Genomic DNA, 19,862 nt, shown 5'->3' on the forward strand with positions numbered 1-19,862 from the left:
CGATCAGAGCTGAGATTAAGGAAATAGTATTATGCTCTAGGGAAGGAATACATAACCTGGGGTGATGAACTTCTTGTTGTTGTCATTGTTTTTAATTTTGACAACATTATAACATTTCAATCAGTTTCTTTTTGGATTCATTATTTTAAATTTATACATTTAAAGACATTATTCTCTTTTCCACTGCCCCAAAGAGGATTCCATACAGCATTGTTAACTTTAAAGGGAAACTTTCACAATGTCTGGAGCCCTAGATGTTTTGCAGAGGATGGAGGAGGATGTACTCAAATTCCTCGCTGCAGGGACCCATTTGGGTGGTACCAATTTGGAATTCCAGGTGGAACAGTATATCTACAAAAGGAAGAATGACAGCATCTATATCGTTAATTTGAAAAGAACTTGGGAAAAGCTTATGCTGTCAGCTCAGGGCATTGTTGCCATTGAAAATGCAGCTGATGTTAGTGTCATTTCATCCAGGAACACTATCCAGAGAGCTGTTCTGAAATTTGCTGCTGCCACTAGTACCACATCTATTGCTGGATGCTTCACCCTGGGCACCTTCACTAAACAGATCCAGGAAGCTTTCAGGGAGCTTCACCTCTTGGTGGGCACTGATCTTTGTGCAGATCATCAACCTTTGAATGAAGCATTGTATGTTAACCTTCCAACCATTGCACTGTGCAGAGAGACTCTCCACTTTGCTATGTGGACATTGCCATTCCATGTAACAACAAGGGAGCTCACTCAGTGAGTCTGATGTGGTGGATGTGGCCCAAGAAGTCCTGTGGATGAAGGGTATCATCTCCCATGAACACTCATGAGAGGTCATGCATGAGCATTACTTCTACAGAGATGAAAAAGGAAGAGCAGGCTGCAGCTGAGAAGGAAGTGACAAAGGAGGAATTTCAGGGTGAATGGACCACACTTGCCCCAGAATTCACTGCTGCTCAAAAATGGCTGATTGGTCTGATGGCATCTAGGTGCCATCTGTGCCCATTCAGCAGTTTCCTACTGAAGACTGGAGTGCTCAGCTGGCTACTGAGGACTGGTCTGCAGCTGCTACTGCTCAGGGCACTGAATGGGTAGGAACTACCACAGAGTGGTCCTAAGGTTTACCCAGATGCTCTAATAGTGTTGGGAAAATGCTGATGGAAAATAAACATTGGTTTCTTAAAAAAAAAATAAAAACATTATTCTGAGAAAGGGTCCATGGAGTTGACCAGACTACCTGACTACCTGATGGGTATATATATATATATATTATATATATATATATATATATATATATATATATGTATATATATATATATATATATATATATATATATATATATATATATATATATATATGAAGTTAAATAAATCTTCCTTGGTATCTTATATTTTAAGAATTCTGTAACTATTTGTCTTCATTGGTAAAGAAAAGACCTTATGGGGAAGAGGACACTGACAGTTGAACAGTACTTCTCTATTCCACTATCTTTTGATCAGTCTCATATTGGAAGATCTCTCTAGCATTAAGGTCATCTTCTTACTTTCACCTTTATTAAGTTTCTGATGCTCTCCTATCCATCCCTACAGCTTTCCCTGGGAGCAGTTTCTGATAGTTGGACTTGAAATTTCTAGTTTGATCTTTGATGGCAACTCCCTAAAATGTAAGAACTGGGCAATTTATCCCCCTTTCTTTTTATCTGAAGTTGGTTTTACTCTTCATGTGGGTCCCTTGGCATATACCTGCTTCACAAAGATAGACTTGATGAAGTCATAGAGATAGCAAGAGCAGGTAATGGAGAGATCTTAGTATGATTAGACTATTTCAATGACTTTTGGGGTAGTCTACATTTGTCTCTTTCTCTGGTTCAGGTGGTTATCCCTGGTTGGGAGGAGAACCTTTGGGTGACAGTTCTATCTTGGTAAAATTGAATTAAGGGATTTTTTCCAATCTGCTTCCACAAGTCTGACTTATGCCATATGGACTCAAGTAGGAAGACTGGCAGCATTTGAAACTTTTCTGACACTTGTAAGTATGAAAAATCAAGATAGTCTTTATTAATTAAAAAAAGCTTTCATTGAACCTTAATCACATAAAAGAAAAATTTCTGAAAAAATAATTCTAAAAATTGATGAGACTGAATTCAAAGATGTGTATGTCATAATAAGCATACACACATACATACACAACACACATATACACACAATAATATAACCTTTGGGGGGGCATGGGATTGTGAGTGTACATATAATAGATATGAGCCTTCAAGTTCACATCATTGACAGTTCTTACTGGGTATTTGTATATATGAAGACCAAAAAGCACTAAAATGCTAAGTTGGTTTCTTTTTTGAATTATTATTATTATTATTATTATTTTTTTGCTCAAGAACCCAAAACCAGTTGGCAAGTATCATAATTGGCAATGTGGGTGATTTTACTTCTTAAGGCCACTCCAGAAAAAGGGAGGAAATGCAAAGACATGCAAAGAGCACTTTCCAGCTGAGACAAGCTTATTAGTGTTCCCACTGGCTCTATCAGGAGGCCCACCTGCTACAGCCCCTGCTGGTGAACCCAGCAGGACCCAGATGGCTTCAGCTGCATAACATTTAGACTGAATGCACAGTAAACCAGGTCAGATGGGGGAGGGAGGGTGGGAAGCCTTGTTTATAGCCTAAGGGAATCTGTCTGACATATACTTCCTGAACTTCAGAGCATCTTAAAGAATCAAGGTAAATTCATGGTAGAGATGAGATATTCAAACTGGGCCAGCTGTTCCACATTTAATTATTGTTCCAACATCTAATTATTATTTCATGCATTCTGAAAACACATTAGCTCAATGTATCATTTAAAAGGTGAAAACCCTTACTTGTAAGGAGCCTGAAAGCCTCAACTAGCCACTCTGTCCCTATAGTCATTCTTTTGTCTTAACCATAATTTTCAAATTGTTTTTCATAACTAGGAAATTGTGATTATAATCAATAAGAATTTTTATTAATGCTATCATCAGAATGTTTCTTTTTTGGATTATCATTATCTTCATCATGAATGTACTTTGCTTTTTATTAGTAAATTATCTACATTCCTGGATACAATTAATGAGGACTGGTCCTTTCCCCAAGGGGTTTATAGTCCATTTGGGAAAATAGTATCTGTCTATAAGGTAGTATATGCTAAATGGCAATTGTTAAATACTAAGAAAAAGGAATGATTACTGGGTGAAAAATTGAGAGAAAAATTCACAAAGTTGGAGATACCTAGAGAATTTAAAGAAAAAGCAGATCTTAGATTAATGCAAAGAGTGGAGTAGAGTTAGCTTACAGCAGGATTCTGAAGGTTTCAGTGCTTCTCTATGAAATTTAAATATTGAAATGTGTATGTGTCTTTTCCCTTTTCCCTACACTATTATATCGTAAGTTTCTTGGGAGCAGAGATTGTCTTGTTTCATCTATTATACTCAGAGCCTAGCACAGTTAGTATTTCACTTATTTCTATGCTTCAGTGGAATTCTGAATGTTTCAGTATAGATCCTTTCTTCAATGTTGCAGATCACAATTAGTCCACATCCTTTTCATCTCATGTCATGACATGAGAATTTCTATAAATCCTTCACAAAGAATCCACTTCATGGGATAGGGAAGATTCTTCTAGATATTTTTGACATTGAAGTTATAAAAACAAAGCATATAGGATATTGGTTTAGCTATCACTAGTGCTATGTGACCTGCTCACTTTCTTTTCTGTTTATATATCTTTTTGAAGATATATCCTTTTAAATTTTCCTGTACCTTTGTTTATTGTTCATATGACTTGCAACTACTATTGCTCAACAAGTGACCCTGAACTTACATTTTTTAGAGATCATAGTATTTTGTGATACACAGTCATACAGCATCCCTTTAAGAATATAGATATCCAAAATTTGTCTTTATTTCATGGAGAAATTAGGAGTCATTAAAAACACTAAACAATTTCCCAGAGACTATTCAACCCGTTTTTCTTCTCCTTTTCAATTGTGAGTTCAATTCATTTTATACTGACAGTATCTATGTAAGGTATATCTACTGATAGATCAATCTATATCTAACAGCATATTATAGATTTGAAAAGGAATACTTAATCACTTTGTTTTTTGTTTGTTACTAATGAGACTGAGTTATTTTGTGTTAATATGCATTTTAGGATATCTATATTGCTTTGGGGCTTGATGCAGTCTGTAGAAAGTCATTCACCAATAGAAGCATCTGGTTAACTTCAGAATCTTATGAATCCTTCATAATTAGGATTTTTCCCTGGAGACCCTCTGTGGTGGTGGCAAGCATAAGCCTTTCCATTTGATGCCTCACTTCATATTAATAATCAAATAGTTGTGGAATGAAGTTATCTCTATAGAAAAAAACTTTTTTAAGAATTCTTGTGCAAGTATTACACATAAAATAATTTAATAAATGTTTCTTGATTTGAATTGCATTATAGTGAAAATTGCTTAAAAGTATCAAAAGATGAAAGCTTTGACCTTGGTTTTTCTGATCTAAACTTTTTCTGTTTCATGAGTCTGCACATATAAATGGATATAAGCATTTCTCAGTGCATACTTCAAAGACATGAATAAAAAAAGCATATATCATAATGCAAATATTTTCTGTGCCAACAGTATTTGAGTTGCATATTAAGAAAGGGGGAAGTGGAGATTACCATATGCTTCTCATTAGTCAAGATTAACTTCACAAAGGAAGAGCTTATCCTCTGGGGAATTGGGTCAACTCTTTGGTTCAGTTATGGCCCAATTTAGTCATTGTTGAGTACACTCAGCATATTATTTTAGATTTTCTTGGGAATATATTCTTCAAAAGCACAACTATATGTTATCTCACTTTTAACACTGGAGTGATCCTTGAGGAAGAGCTGATCTGGTAGAAGGTTGGTGGTTGAGTACTTCAAATTTGTCTCACCTCTATATTACCAAGCAGGCTACAGGACTCTACTGACTACTATCTTAACTATTAGGTGGGAGGAGGGACTGATCTACATCCATCTGCTGTGCAAAATCTCTTTTTTCCCATCCTAATACCTATGATATATATATATATATATATATGTATATATATATATATATATATATACATATATATATATATACACATGTATGTCCACATATACCTATACATATCCCCCGCACACACACACACACACACACAGATACACATATACTTTGCAAATCTTGCTCAGGGAAAGATAATTAAATGATTATTTCATTGTTATGCTGAAGACATAACAACATGTCTTAATTCCAATCTTAATTCCAAGCTGTGAATTGTTTAGACCAAAGATCACTTTCCTGGCCACTAGTCCCTTCTCCTACATTTGTACTTGTTATCCTTATCCAACCCATGTCCTTATTCCATACTTCCCTAAACCTTCCATTATAACCATCATACTATTTTGATAAATTGCCCTTCTTATTAGAATCGTGTCCTTATGTAGAAATTACTTGATATATTATTTAACTAAATTTATGTATATTCTTTCCCTACCAATCAAATTTAATTTCCTTGAAGGGACTATATTACTTTTTACTTTACATCCTCACTATTTAACACTATGACCAGTCCAATGCTTGTGGAATTGAATTAAATTTTACAAAATTGACTGAATATCAGGGAAGTTGTGGTTCAGTATTTCATAAAAGACTTCATTTTTTCTGGAAAGACATTTTTTTCCTAGTAGAAAGACATCAGGTCTTTCTTGAAAACTTTAGAGATTAAAATGTAGATATCAGTTTAGGACCATTTTAAAGGACTAACAATATAATAAAATCGTTCTTCAGCCATTATTGTCACTGTCAGTCTGAAAATACCTTTGATTTTCAACATGTCAATATTTCATTCTCTATACCATATAGTCACCAGATGATGTTGATTTAAATACTGTAACAGATCATATAATTTATTTTTTAAATAATCTTTATTAAAATAACAAAACTTCAAACTCAGTGGCAAGAGAACATCTTATTTAGCTGAAACATCCTCTAAAGTAGAGTATTAATATAATACCAGTCATAAATAGGTTAATGATTAATATTAGTAAACTAATATAAACTTTGCTTTATAATATGTGTGTGGAATTGATAGGAAACAGCATTATAAGGATTTTCTTGCTGAGATTTCACTTTGAAATGTTTCTGAAATGAAGTAAAAGAATGAATTATTTAAAAGAAGAAATTATCGAAGGCAGTGAAAAAATTCAAAGGATTTCAATGACAAGTATTAAAGGTCCTAGTATGAAGCCTAACAATAAATTCAACTGTAACCCTTTGTTAGAGAGCTTATTCTGTGATGATCCTTGTGGTAGATTTTCATACTTTTCCGATGTAAGCTCAGCAAATCTATGCCTGATCCCCTTTCAATGCCTACTTCAGTGTATTGATGATACTGTGCAAAAGGTTGAAATACTTGCAAAAGAAGAAACTTTTATTAAATGAGTACAAACCATCATTAGCAACAAAGGTATATGTAAATCAAATCACCTATATTTCCAAATATGAGACCTCCTCTGCTGTCCCATTCCAACTTTGAACAGAAAAACATCCTGCTCACTTCATATCAATTCATACAAATCTTCCAAAATTTCTCTTATCTTGTCCATTTCATTTTGTCTCTTGCAATGATATTATTCTATTCATACATGAATTCATATGCAACACTTCGCCAATTGATCAGTGTCGCTAAATTTTTGCCACCTAAATTTTTTTGGATTCATTTATCCTTTTTATCTTTCTTTGATCTCTTTGGGGTATAGGCCTAGAAGAGCTATTGTTGGCTCAAAGGGATATGTACAAATTAGCAACTTTTTAGTCATAACAGCAAGATGGCTTTCCCTTTTCAAGGTTCCATCAACATGCCTTAATGTGCCTATTTCCCAACAACACTGCTACCATTTCTCATTTTTACTTGATTATGCATATTTTTATTTTTTTCCAGTTCTGAAGGAACATGTGAAAGAGAGAAAATAAATGATAGTTAATTGAAAAAATAAATATATTCAGTCATACTGAGATTTTCTTCCATTAGAGATGGGTGATATGGTACTTTTTTTCCCTCACTTCAAATTTCTATATGCCTCATGTCATTTTTCCAGTTCCCGACAATAGTCACTTGACCTAATAGACAAGGACAGAGGATTCTGTAGAATTCACTATTGTTTCTGAACTATCATCCCTATTCCATTTAATAAGCAATGAGAGAGGTGCAAATTTTCAACATGATAGAGCTTCTGAGCTAATGGAACATAAAATATTATAGATTAGTAACAGACTGAATTAAGTATTAATTTATGAAGTAAATCTTTTTGAAAAAATTTTAAATGACAAACATGAAATATGAAAAAATGAATTCAATGCTTTAATGTCTTTTGTGTCTTTATGTGTGGTACAGTGAAAATGTGTTGTTTCAAGTTGGAACTGTATTCAAAACATATATATTAATATATATTTGTCCTGTATAAATTCCTTAGCCGCACTCTTCCTCATTTTCTCATCTGTAAAATAAAGTAGATGAACTTTAAGGTCTTCTGCAACTTATATATTTGTTATTACTTCATTCTTCAGAATCTGTTCCTTTGGGCCAATGATTTTCAAAAAAAAATGCCTTCTTTCCAGAGCAAATGTTAAGTTCATTGAAAATTTAGCATTTTATTTCAAGTTGATTTCAAATTGAACTTCTTGGAAGAACATAATTTATGGATAAAATATTAATAGAAATAAACATGTCCATACAAAGCCGCCATTATAGACAGCAGGAAGACCTTTCTAAATGTATAGCAATATCTAGAGAAATAATTGCTACTTCTTCCTTATTTATCTGCATCATTTTTGACAGTTTAAGTAGACCAGGATACATAAGAGCACTGAGCTAAGAGTATCATCTTATCATGTCTCTTTATAAATGCAGGGTTTAGTCCAGGTAGACACTAATGGTTATTTTGTTAACTTGGTGATAGTCCACTAAATGCAAATGTGAAATCTGAGTTTCTAAGATACAGAGAGATACATTTTTACACTATATATATATATATTATATATATTTATATTTTATATATATTTATATTTTACATTATATATATATATATATATATATATATATATATATATATATATATATATATATATATATAATTTCATATGAGTCAAAACCAGTGTATACCAGAAACAGAGGTTTTTAAATGTCTCTTGGAATGATCTTTTAAGATGGATAGAAGAAAGCATTTTTAAAACAAAACTGAAGCACACAATTTTCTCATGTATCAAGCATTATGCATCATACAAAAAAATCAGAAATATTTTCTATGAATTTCTACTGTCAGATTGAATAAGTCAAATAGTATTAAGTAGTTGGGTGGTACAATGGAAAGAACACTGGCCCTGGAGTCAGGAGGACCTAAGTTCAAATCCTGTCTCAGACACTTAATCATTACCTAGGTATGTGACCTTGGGCAACTCAATTAATCCCATTGTCTTGCCAAAAAATAGTTATGAAATAACTGGAGAATCTTGAAATCACATAATTTATTTACAAACATTTAATAAAAAGTAAATAATATAGACAGATAGGCTTTAATTTTTGTTAAATATGAAGCATTAAGCTTTTATATTGAAGTCTCCAAAATCTTTTAACATATCTCCAAAAGTCACCTATCTGAATTATCAGGCAGAAAATAAGTAACTAAGTATTTGTTAAGTACATACCAGGTAGAGTTGGGGATGCAAAGAAAGGTCAAATCTTAAGGAGTTCATAATCGTGGAGAAATGACAACAAGTAATTATGCACAAACAATATTTATACAGGCCAAATTAGAAATAATAAATAAAAGGAAGACGTTTGGGCTGTTGTCCTTCATCCTTGAAGAAGACCAAAATGAGATTTCTATTCTCAGGTCGAAGTATAGCTGTTCAGTTGTACTTGATCAGATCACTAAAAGCTCAGGAGGAGCTACACAAGTTGAACTCAGAGTCCATATGAATATTTGGAGTGGAGATGTCTTTAAATGTGCACATTTCCTATTTCTTTTGAGCTACTGCAATTCTTCTTTTGCTCATAGAACACAGCTCTTTCTTTGATTCAGGCATGACAGCCTTCTGTGCCGCATGATTGATTCTAAAATTCAGAGAGACCTTGAGAGTGTCCTTATATAGCTTCTTCTGATGTCCTTGTGAGCACTTGTCTTGTATGCATTCTTCATAAAATAATCTTTTAAGCAAACGTACATTTAGAATTTGAACAACTTGACCTGCCCTTTAGAGTTGCACTTTCTACAGTAGAGTATGAATGTTTGACAGTTCAATTAGATAAAGGACCTTGGTGCTCCATATATTACATGATTTTCAGAATCTTTCTAAGAATATTCAAATGGAAATGATTCCATTTCCTGGCATGACTGGAGTAGGCTGTTCAGGTTTCACAGGCTAACAACAATGAGGTCAGCACAATGGGTTCTGTGGAACTCCCACATTTTCCTTCAGAGTCTCCCAAACACTGAAATAGCTCTAGCAGTGCATGCTTTAATCTCATCATTTATAAATATCCCTGTAAATTATACTGCCAAGATAAGTAAACTTATTTATCGTATTCAAAATTTCTCCATTTGCTCTAACCAATGATTTCACATGTGGATGTTAAGATGCTATCTGGTTCAGAAACTCTGTTTTCTTGGTTTTAATTGTTAGACCAAAATTAGTAAAAGCAGCAGAGAATTGATCCATATTCTGTTATATCCTAGTCTCAAAGACTGCTTTGAGTGCTCAATCATCTTAAAACAAAAAGTTATGGACTAACTCTTCCTCCACTTTAGTTTTTGACTTGTAGTCTTTTCAAGGCAAATAATTTACTATGAGAATGATAGCCGTGAAATACCATTTTTTGTCCTCATTGAAAGATTCTGACAATATTGCAGAATGCACCATGTTAAAAAAACATGGAAGCAAACACACACCCCTACTTCATTCTATTGGTCATTGGGAAAGTATGAGAGCATCATCTGTAATGCAAAAACCTATGATCGCATGACATCATGGACCTGGCATATAATATGGAACAAACAGATTTACATAAGTGCTCCTGACTGAAAATATTAAAGGCGTTGATCAAAGGCCAGTTCTGATCCTGACATTTCTTCTGCAGTTGTTGGGTAGCAAAAGCCATATTTACTGTTTTTAAATCCTTTCTGAAGTCATACTAGCTTTCAGATAGATGGCTATTTTCTAACTGAAGAATCAGCCAGAACTCTGGCAAGAATGACAAAGAGAGAGACAATCCCCTGTGATTTTCACAGGACAGCCAAGTTCCTTTTCCTTTATAAAGGTGGACCATGGAGGCATTCTAGGGGTAGCCTTCTCTTGCCATATGTTTCAGATGACTTCAAGAAGCTTTTCTATGAGTAGTGGACACCCCATCTTGTAAATCTCAGTAGAAATAGTCTCAGCATCAGGTATGTTGTCACATGAAAATCACCTAATATCTTTTAAACCTCTCCCTCAGTTGAAAATTCAGCTAGAGAGAGAGAGTTTGAGGTATATAGTTGTTGATAGTCTGTTGAAAACACTCTGTAAGTGTCCAGCCTATCTCCCTAGGACCACGTACTCATCACTATTCAATGTGACTACATCATGAGCTGAATAATTGAAATATACCATATATCATATATCTTTGGCCCCAAAATATCCTATATCCTTCAAAACATATTAAAAACATTTTGGATTATTACTATTAGTATAAAATTGAATTTCATTTGCCTTCTTATTTAGCCAAGAATTCTGTATCTCTCAAAACATCATTTTTGTTTTACTTTTTTTGTGGCACACTGGGGTTAAGTTACATGCTCAAGGTCACACAGCTAGTAAGTATTAGATGTCCAAGGTTGGATTAGAACTCAGTTTCCCCTGACTCCAAGGCAGTTCCTGCTCTATCTACTGCACCACTTAGACACCCCTGTGCTTTACTTTTGTTAGAATTAAATGCTGCCTTCTTAGAGACAGATGAATTATGGTTTACCCTGTGGAGTTTCTGTTTTTTATTTAGCAGGTATTAAAATTTCTTCATTATTTTCATCAAGTTAATCCTGATGTTTGTGAGTGTTCTGACTCGGATGAGTAACTGCAATGTTGTATAAACCACATCTCTGAAAATTGCTCACTCCTTTTCTGCTCTTCTGTAGCCAATCATGTATTAGTTCTGTTTTCCCCTTCTAATTTAGGAATGAACTGTTCTTGCTCAGAGAAACACTCTTATCTGTTGACATTAAATCTTCTGGTAGAAGTCTTGCATTGGGGCCACTAATTTTGTTGAAATAGAATGTTTAGTGGCAATCACATTGTATGAGTCTATAGTTATTTATTTTTGTTAGGCATACAAGCATGTTGACTAGAATAGTTTGAGTTGCAAAAACCTATGCTAGTTTCACAGTTCCCCTTCCCTTTCTTCCCCCCTCCACATTGCAGTCTTTCCAGAAAACCGTCTATCTAACTCTGACTTTACAAACTGTCCTTCATTTGCTGAACTTGTTTAACTCAGGGATGCTATTTGGGAAGCCAACAATATTCTGGTTCCTCCTCCTGGAGAAATGAATTAAAAAACAATGCTAGAAAGTATGATCATGGAGACTGTCTCATTCAAAATAAGTCAGGTTTTAATGAGAGTACGAAGGTATGAAAAGAAAAGAATTTAAGACAAAAACAACTGTTCCCTATAGATTCAGGATTCAAGAGGGCACAATGGAAGTATATGTAGCTTTAGAGTGAGACAATGAGAACAGAATAATAGGCAAGGTAGTTGTTAATGGTGGAGAACAGTGTTTCAAGAAAGTGTCAGAAGCATTGGAATTGGAAAATTGTGACAGGGGAAGGGGTTTTAGAAGTACATTTAATTATCAAACTTGCATAAAAAATGTTCCAATGCAGAGGGATAAGATATAAACAGAAGGTAAAGAGTATGTTAAAATTTTCATATATTCACTAACTTATTAACCTCTACTTTTGAACACTATATATTAACTCACATAACATTATGTACCTACAATATATGAATATATCTATGTAATATACATACACAGGTGCATGTGCACATGTATAAATGTAAATATGCACTCTGTATTGTATGGTTCTATTATATGTACCACAAATGAATTTTCTTTGAATGTACTAATGACCTTGCTAGGACAGTACCCTGCTCTCTCCTCCATCCTCAGGATTTAAAGAATCGATATTCTCTAAAAGGGCATTTAAAAAAAAAGTTCTTTCAAATAGTCATCCTCATTTCCTGTTAGCTCTCTGCCTTACCAACAGAATCCCCTCTCATAATAAATAAATGTAATATAGGAAAATAAATGAGCATTTTGTTCATATTTTAAAATATATAGTTTACTCTATGTCTACTGTCCACTAGAGCAATGCTTTTTTATCAAGTCCTCTGAAGTCATATGTGGTTACTGTATTGATCAGTCCAGAAGCTTTTTTTGTTTTATAGTTTTAAGGCTTTTATTAAAATTTTCTTCTAGTTCCCACTTTATGCTTTAGTGGTATATGCAAGTTTTCACAAGTTTCTATGAATTCTTTATATTCATCATTTCTCAGGATGACATAATGTTCATCAATTTAGGAATATGGATTGCAACTCCTTTATCAGTGTGCTCTTTCTATCAAAACATGTTGATACTTTTTTCTGAAGCTTATAGTTTGAGAATTGTTTAAAGGTCTGAGTAATTAGTGTCTTGCCCAGAATTATGCAGAGTGTATCAGAAGTGTGATTTTAATCCAGGTCTGTCTAGCTCTGAGGTTAGTTCTCTATCTCTATATTCATGAAATTATTTTTTGTCATTATCCAATTGACAGTCATCAGATTTTCTTTCAGTTCTTTGCTATAGCAAAAAAAATGTAGTGATCATTTTTGTGTATGGGACATTGTCCTCTGTCTTTAAACTTTTGGGATTATGCCTTAGATCAAAAGTAGGTACTGATTAAAGATTTTTAAAATGTAATTCAAACTTGTTTTATAGAAGAATTAGATCAGTTCACAGCTCTACTAGTACATTAATGTGTCATGTGCTTGTCAAGTTGATAGATATAAGTGAAAATTTAGAATTATTTTAATTTGCATTTCTTATTTTTGACTATTTATATCCATTTGTCAAATGATTGCAGCTTCAATTTATTGTTTTGAAAAATGCTATATCCTGTGTGGAATGATTCTAGTTCTTATGCATCATTTTTAATTTGTGTGCATCTTTGTGTATATCTTATGTGAATATGTATACATCTTTGATATATAGTATTAGTCATTAGATATCAGTTATCTTTATTAAATATATTTGCTACATTAGTTTATCCTCCTGATCAATTGCTTTCCACCTCTATTTAGACAATCTTTCCCTGTTTTAGTATTAATCATTCACTTCATCCAAGAAAATGACAACAAAGAAAAATCATACTGAAATTTATGAGCCAAAGCAATTTTAGGGGAAATTTTATATCTCTAAATGTTTATAGGAATAAAATAGAGAAAGAAGAGATTAATGAATTGGGTATGCAAGTAAAAATGCTAGAAAAAGAACAAATTAAAAATCCCCAATTAAATATCAAGTTGGAAATTTTGAAAATTAAAGATTAGTAAAATTGAGAGCAAGAAAATCATTTATCTAATAGAGAAAAGTAATAGTTGGTTTTATAAAAAAACAATAAAATGGAAAAACTTTTGGTTAGTGGGATTTTTAAAAAGAAAGGAGATTATAAAATTATCAGTATCAAAAATGAAAAGGCCGAACTCACCACTAATGTGAAGGAAATGAAATAGATAATTTGGAGCTATTTTTGACCAACTGCATGCCCACAAATTTGACTGAGTAAAATAGATGAGTATTTACAAAAGTATAAACTACCCAGATTAACAGAAGAGGAAATAAAATATTTAAATAACCTCATATTAAGAAAAGAAATTAAAGAAATCATATATACTATCTAAGAAAAAGGCCCCAGGTTCAGAATTTACAATTGAATTTCAACAGACATTTAAGGAGCAAAACTATATTAAAAATAGGAGTTCTGCCAAATTCCTTTTATGACACCAATATGGTGCTGATGCCCAAATCTTGAAAAGCCAAAACAGACAAAGAAAATTACAGATCAACCTCTCTAATGAACATCATTCTTAAATTCTTAAATAAAATTTTATCAAAGAGTTTACCACAAGCTATTACTAGAATAACACACCATGATCAGACAGGATTTATACCAGGTAGACAGGGATGGTTCAATATTAGGAAAACCCCTCAATCTAATTGAACATATCTCTATAAAACTAGCAGAAATCTTATGATTATTTCAATAGATGCTGAAAAAACCTTTGACAAAATACGCCATCCATTCCTATTAAAAACAACAGAGAGTAGAGGAATAAATGGAGTTTTCCTTAAAATAATAAACAGTATCTATTTAAAACTGTCAACCAACATTATATGTATTGGGGATAAACTAGGAGCATTTCCAATAAAATAAGGGATGAAAAAAGGATGCCCATTATCACCATTACTATTCAATATAGTAATAGAAATATTAGCTTTAGCAATAAGAGAAGAAAAGGAAATTGAAGAAATTAGAATTGGTAATGAGGAAACAAAAGTTTCATCTTTGCAGATGATATGGTAGTGTACTTAGAGAACCCAGGAAAATCAACTATGAACTACTTTAAACAATTAAAAACCAGCAAAATTGCAGGATATAAAATAAACTCATACAAATTTTTTATATGAACAACAAAACACAAGGGCAAGAGATCAAAAGAGAAATTCCATTTAAAGTAACTGTAGACAACATAAAATCCTTGGGAATCCTCCTCTCAAGACAAACCCAGAAACTATATGAGAACAATTACATACTTTTCACAGAAATAAAGTCAGATATAAGCAGTTGGAAAAATGTCAATTGCTCATGTTTAGGCTGAGCTAATATAATAAAAATGACAATTCTACCCAAATAAACTCTTATTCCATACTATACCATGAAACTACAGAGCTAGAAAAAAACAGTAATCTAATTCATCTGGAGCAACAAAAGGTCAAGAACACCAAGGAAATTGATGAAAAAAATGTAGAGGAAGATAACCTCACTGTATCAGATATACTATATTATAAAATGACAGTCATCAAAATTGGCTGGTACTAGTTAAGAAATAGAGTAATGGGCCAGTGGCCTAGAATAGGTAAAAAAAAATATAGCAGTAAATGACCATAGTAATCTATTGTTTGACAAACTCAAAGACATTAGCTTCTGGGATAAAAACTCAATATTTGACAAAAACATTCAGAGGGGAAAAAACAAAGCAAGAGCTCCCTCAAAAAACATCACAGAATCTGAATGGATACCATGTTCACTTTTTAAAAATTGTTCTTATGTTTTCCTTCTTTTCCCATGGTTTTCTTTCTTTTCCCTCAGTCTAAATTCCATACTCACAAAATGACTAATATATAAACATGATAAGCTCAAATGTACATGCACAACTTTTATCAGACTGTTTGCTGCTGAGGGAATGAGTAAGAGAAGGAAGAGTAGTAGAAAAATGTATAACATAAATTTTCAGGTGGATGAATGCAGAAAAATTTCCAGAACATGTAATTGGAAAAAAATACATCTGGAAATGACTTCAGGAAGTAGTCTCCCTTAGATGGAAGGGGGACATGATGCTGCAATAGGGAGCAGAGACCAGTAAAGATAGGTGGGGAGAACAGTGCAGGGTGGAAGCTAGGGAAAAGCAGGAGGAGGCTCTCAGTCACAGCAAAAAGATAAAAACTGAGACCCATGGGTCTCAGCTCAGCAGCCCAGTGGCACAGAAAGTCAGCTGAGAGGACTACAAAATGGCAATTGAGAGCCCAAGACTTGCTGAGAAACCTGATGGCAAGGCTAAACAACCCCAGCCCAGTGAATGAGTCACTACCCAGTTCCCAATGGGGGAAAATCTGTAAGTGGTTCACTTCCCCAACACAATAAGCTTGGGACAGGGCCCCTGTTCCCAGGAACAGAATTTGAAATGAGTAAGAAAAATCAGTGAAAAACTGTAATGACAGAAAACTACTACTGTGATAAGGAAGATCACAACACCATCTTAGAAGATGATAGCAGGAAAAAGTACATGTGATGCAGAGGGGAATATGAACTGATTTCTAGTCCAAAAAGACTTCTTGGAAGAGCTCAAAAAGAATCTTTAAAATGAAGTAGAAAAATTGGAATAAGAAATGAAAGAGAAATTTAACATCCTGAAAAAAAGAAGCATAAATATTGACAGAAGAAAACAATTTCTTTCAAAGTACAATTAGACAAATGGATAAAGAAAACAACTATTTAAAAAACTGAACTAGTGAAATGGAAAAGGAAATGCAAAAACTAACTGGAGAAAATAGTACCTTGAGAACTAATTTTGGGCTACTGACTGAAAAGGTCACTCTAGGTGACATCAAAAAAAGTCAAACAAAATTTGAAAAACAAAAGAAAAATAGAAGAAAATGTAAAATACCTCACTGAAAAATAGATGCAGGAGAGACAATTTAAGATTATTGGACTACCTGAATGCAATGATCAAAAACAAAGACTGGAAAACATTTTTCAGGAAATCATTAAGGAAAATTGCCCTTTTATCCTAGATCAAGAGGGTAAAGTAGTCATTGAAAGAAGTCACAGATCACCTCCTGACAGAGATCCCCAAATGAAAATTGGAGGGGATATTGTAGCCAAATTATAGAACTATGAGGTTAAGGAGTAAATACTACTGATAGTCATAAAGAGAAAAAAATAATTTTCCAAGGGACTAACATCAGGTTTACGCAGGATTTATCAATATCAACATTAAAGTATTGAAAGGGCTGGAATATGATATATTGAGGAGAAAAGGAGCTTGGATAAGAACCAAGAATCAACTACCCAGCACAATTGAGCATAATCTTTCAAGTGAAAGGTTGAAAGTTCAATGAAATAAATGACTTTAAAATTTTCCTGATAAAAAGACAAGAGTTGAATAGAAAATTCGGTCTTCAAAAATGGGATTCAAGAGATACATAAAGGCTAAGAGCGGGGGAAAAAAGAATGTGTTTCAATAAGATTAGCCAACCTGATTATACCCAACTGTCTCAATAAAAGGGATTATACTTGAACAGAAGGTATGGGAATAAGTTGATTTTGATGGAATGATATAAAACAAATAAGACATTTAAAAAGGGGTTAGAGAGGGAAGGGATGAAGGGGAGGCAGAATGGGGCAAATTACATCACATGAAGAGAGACAAAGGGCCTATTACAGTATAATAAAAGAAGGGGGGGTGATGATTGCTTGAATCTTACTTTCATCCAATTTTATTCAGAGAGAATAATTTATATACAATTCAGTTGGGTTTAGAAATTTAGTCTTACCCTATAAAGAATTAAATAGGGAAAGGGAAGGAGGGGATGATAGAAGAGAAGGAAAAGGAAGGAGAAAAGGAAAATAAAGAGTGCGTCTGATAGAAGGGTATATAGATTGAGGTGGGTGGTCGTGGTCCAAAGCAAAAAAATGAAGAGGAGGGATAGGATGAAAGAAGAGAGAAAGGTAAAAATGGATGGAAGATAGGATGGAGCATAATAAAGAGTAATAACTATGACTATGAATGTGATAAACTCTCCCATAAAATTGAAATGGCAGTGAGGATTAAAAAACAGATCCTACAATGTGTTATTTATAAGAAATACATTTGAAGCAGAGATAAATACTCAGTTTAAATGTAAAAGGCTGGAGCAGAATATATTATGCTTCAGCTAAAGTAAAAAAAAACATAAAGCAGGGGTAGCAAGACTTATCTCAGACAAAACAAAAGCAAAAATTGATCTCATTTAAAGGGATAAAGAAGGAAACGACAGCTTTCTAAAATATACTAGAGACAATGAAGTAATATTAAGACCAAGCATATGCACCAAGTGGTACAGTATCCAAATTCTTAGATGTAAAATGAATTAAAGGAAGATATAGACAGCAAAACTCTACAAGTAGAGGACCTTAATCTCTCTCTCTCAGAATTAGATGAATCTAAATACAAACTAAACAAAAAGGATGTGAAAGAATTGAATAGAATTTTAGAAACAGATATGATAGACCTCTGAAGAAAATTGAGTTGAGATAGAAAGGGAATATATCTTTTGTTTCTAAGCTGTTCATGGCAAATACTGATGTATTAGGGCATAAAAATCTCACAATCAAATGCAAAAAGAATGAAATATCAAATGCATCCTTTTCAGATCATGATGGCATAAAATTATGTATAATAAGAACCATGAAAGATAGATTAAAAATCAATTGGAAACTAAATAAAGTAATTTAGTGAATTAAGCATTCAGTCATAGAAATAATCAGTAATTTTACCCAGGACAATGTAATAATGAGACAACTTACCTAAAATTCTGGGATATAGTCAAAACAGTTATTTGAACAAATTTTATATGGATAAAATAGAGAAAGAGAAGAACAATGAATTGGGCAAGTAAAAAAGCTAGAAAGAGAGCAAATTAAAACCCTCCTAATTAAATACCAAATTAAAAATTCTGAAATTCAAAGGAGATATTAATTAAATTAAAAGAAAGAAAATAATGATCTAATAAAACTGAGTTGGCTTTATGAAAAAATAATATAAATAAATTTTAGTTAATTTGATTTAAAAAAGAAGGAAGAAAAACAAATTATTTATATAAAAATGGAAAGGGTGAATCTACCTCTTAAGAGAACCAATTTAAAATAATTATTCAGAGCTATCTTGTCCAATTATATGCCAGGAAATCTGACAATGTAAGTGAGATGGATGAATAATTACAAAAATATAAATTGCCCAGATCAATGGAAGAAATAAAATAATGTAATATCCCCATTTTATAAAAAGTTGAACAAGCCATAAATGAACACCCTAAGTTAAAAAAAAATCTCCAGGACAAGATGGATTTACAAGAGATTTCTACCAAATATTTAAAGAATAATTAATTCCAATTCTACATAAATTATTTGAAAAAAAAAGAGAAGAAATTCTGTCAAATTAATTTTATGACACAAATATCATGCTGATACCAAAACCTGGGAGAGCCAAAATAGACAAAGAAATTATAGACCAATTTCCCTAATCTTATATTGATGCAAAAATTTTAAGTAAATTATTAGCAAAGAGATTATATCAATTCATAACTAGAAAGATCAGGTTACATTTATAATAGAAAGTTAGGTTTAGTTCAATATTAGGAAAATAATCAGCATAATTGATCCTATCAATAAGAAAACTAACACAAATCATGTAATTATCTCAAATAAGATATAAGATTTGGGTTTAAACTAGGATGCCCATCATCACTAATATTATGATAGGATGGTATACCCAGAGCATCCTAGAAAATCAGCTAAAAACTTTTAACAGTTAACTTTTGCAAAGTAGCAGGATATATAATACAACCACACAAAACATCAGCACTTCTATATATTACCAACAAAGCCCAGCAGCATTATATAGAAAGAGAAATTCCTTTTAAAGTAACTGAAGACAACATAAAATACTTGGGAGTCTACCTGTCAAAACAGACCCAGACACTATTTGAAAACAATTATAAAACACTTTTCACACAAATAATAGCAGATTTAAATAATCAGAAAAATGTTAATTGCTCATGATTAGACTGCAATAATACAGTGAAATGGCAATTCTATATAAATTAAATTGTTTATTCAGTGCCATACCAATCAAACTACCAAAGAATTATTTTGTAGATCTAGAACAAATAATATTCATTTTTTGAATTAGAAAAATTCATATGGGAGAACAAAAAGTCAAGAA

At 32.8% G+C, this 19,862-nt stretch overlaps 1 pseudogene; it reads left to right on the forward strand.

Annotated features, from left to right (window-relative positions):
- Nucleotides 1-238: 238 nt before the first annotated feature.
- Nucleotides 239-1,109, forward strand: LOC141499685 (small ribosomal subunit protein uS2 pseudogene; annotated as a pseudogene).
- Nucleotides 1,110-19,862: the final 18,753 nt, after the last annotated feature.

This window comes from Macrotis lagotis, chromosome X (assembly GCF_037893015.1).
Source record: "Macrotis lagotis isolate mMagLag1 chromosome X, bilby.v1.9.chrom.fasta, whole genome shotgun sequence".
Classification (NCBI taxonomy): domain Eukaryota; kingdom Metazoa; phylum Chordata; class Mammalia; order Peramelemorphia; family Peramelidae; genus Macrotis; species Macrotis lagotis.